General features: G+C 44.9%; 1 protein-coding gene across 1 annotated transcript in view; it reads right to left on the bottom strand.

The window, feature by feature from the left end:
• The window catches only part of LOC143038048 (protein trachealess-like), a 370,882-nt gene that overhangs the window by 23,052 nt on the left and 345,330 nt on the right, over positions 1 to 2,500 (bottom strand). The window lies entirely within an intron of this gene.

Genomic DNA, 2,500 nt, shown 5'->3' with positions numbered 1-2,500 from the left:
CCTCGGATCATGATCCTTTCCCCCTTCTGACAACCCCCCCCCAACGCGGAGGATATCCTCCCCCTGCCCGCAGGTCATTTATAATCTCCCTTCCCACTCCCACCCCCAGCAATCCCTAACCTCCCTTTCATCTTTCTCCCCACTTCTGAACTTTACCTCCTCCATCCCTTATGAAATCAATTCGCTTTTCTTTCTCCCATATCTCCCCTCAAAAAACTCCCCCCCCCCCCACAAATGAAAATCCTTACCCAGCCAACATCTCCCCTCCCCCCGGTTTCTTTCTCTCCAATCTTTTTTTTTTTTTTTTTTAGAAAAGTTCTTCCCCCATCCTGCATCTTTTTATTCTCCCACTCCTTCTTTAAACATCTGAAAGAACCCATCCACACTCTAGAACATACCCTCATTTTTGTTTTATTTTTGTCTTGTTTTTTTTTTCCTCCATTTTGTTTTTGAGAAAAAAAAATCTCTTCTCAAGCCGGCCGCTTTTTTCTCGCCTCCTCCCCCCTCCTCTTCCCACCCTCTGCATCTAAAAGGCCTCTTCTGCCCCTCTACCTCCTCTTTCTCCCTTTCGTCTTAAAAAAACATTCCCTTGACCCTCCTCCCTCCCTCCCTCCCTCCCCCTCACCGAAAATCCAGAGAAGAAAATTAATCTTAGTTAGATTTGATTGCATCTGATTCTTTCCTTCTTCAGGTCGCCTCAACCATTCTCTCAAGCCGGGTCCACGCTGAGCTTCGTGCAGCGCTGCATGAGGCAGTTGGCAGTGCTGACCGCTGTGACGAGTGTCCACACTGTCTATCAGTACTGTCACACTGTCAGTGCTGACAGAGAGTGTGGACACGGCATTAAACTCAACACTGACAACTGCCTCATGCAGCGGACCCGGCTTAAGAGAATAAACAAATAAATAAATGAACAAAAAAACAAATGAATAGATGAATGGATAGATAATTAACAGATAGATGAATAGACATATAAATAAATAAAGGAAGGACTAAACAAATAAATAGATAAATACATTATAAATAGATTAATAAGTAAACAAATATATAAAACTGAATAAATCAAATTGCTCCCAGAAGGATAAAAGCACTGGTCATTGAAGAAAAAAAAAAATCTTCCTATTGAAAAGGTTCCTTCCGCAGTCTTTCCTCCCCCGCCCCTCCCCCCCGTCTTCATCCCCCCGACCACTCCATTCGGATTTGGCTGCCAGTCTTATCCCCCTTTCCTTCTCTCCCCCCCCGAAAAAAACTGTACCCCTGATCTCCCTCCGTGTGTCTAGAATCCTCCCTTTTACTCTGATTTTAGTTAACTTTCTTATTCCTCCCTCCCTCCTCCCTCCCCCTTCCCCCACAAAAAAGAAAAGAAAAGAAAAGAAAAAACGCAAGCCCACTTCTTTTGGTTTTCCCCCTCCCTCACCCCCTCCCCCCCTCCCCGAGCGTCTAAAAGAACCCCCCTTTCCCCCCATCCCCGCCCCCTTTTCCTCCGATTTGGTATTCAGACAAAGGCTCGAGGCGGAGTGATCCGGGGGGCCAAAATCAACATTCATTCCGGCACTCTTGTCTGGAATTGCGGCCGGAGCCGTGGTATCAAGGTATCACGGCGGTGGTACTACGCTATAGGGGGCTACTTTCACTGTGGTAGATGCTGTAGAATAGTTATGGTATGTGCTGGTATCGCTCGGAGGGTCTTATGAGTGTGGTATCAGCTCTGCTGTTGGTATGTGTACCGACTGGGGGTAGGTGTTATTACAGGTGTGGTATCTGTTGGTAATCCTGTGTATCACCTAGTACTGTCATTAGCTGTTTGGGTACTTCTTTTTTGGGGCGAGGGGAGTTCTTGCAGTCATGGTACTTATTTGGTATTGCTGGGCGGAGAGTGGTATTAAGGTTGTTGTACTTATATACACTAGTATGGTATCAACTGGTATCACCAGTTGCTGTTCGTATATATATATTATATATATATATATATATATATATATATATATATATATATATATATATATATATATATATATATATTCTATTTTCTGATGTGCAGAGGGGAGGGGGGTGAATAAGGAGTGATCTTTTAGTTGTAGTACTTTCTGGTACCTCGGGAGTGGAACACCAGTTATGTTGGTAGTCTTACGGTAATGGACGCTTCACACCTGCAATGAACGTGGGGGCCATTTCTTGGTACAATTAGATAAACGTTTCCCAACCTTTCCCGATCATAGCAGCCCCTGTAGTCAGGACTAACTAGTCCAGCACCCCCTAATTTATCACTTCACTAGAAGGATAAAAGAAAATATGTGTATGCACCGCTTCCAAGCACCTCCTATAATTGATTACAGCACCCCAGGCTGGGAAACGTTGAATTAGAGGTACCATCACATCGAAATGGTCTGTCTGGTGCCAAGAGCCTCGTACCAGGGGAATACCAGTGGCGTTGAGGGTGAAGCTACTAAAAGTGGGTTGGTTACAGGCGTAAGGTAATGCCATATATGGAGGCTTGGGT

Source organism: Oratosquilla oratoria, chromosome 23, assembly GCF_046742065.1.
Source record: "Oratosquilla oratoria isolate Oo_2021 chromosome 23, ASM4674206v1, whole genome shotgun sequence".
Lineage (NCBI taxonomy): Eukaryota > Metazoa > Arthropoda > Malacostraca > Stomatopoda > Squillidae > Oratosquilla > Oratosquilla oratoria.
This window is presented reverse-complemented; position numbering and strand designations above follow the sequence as displayed.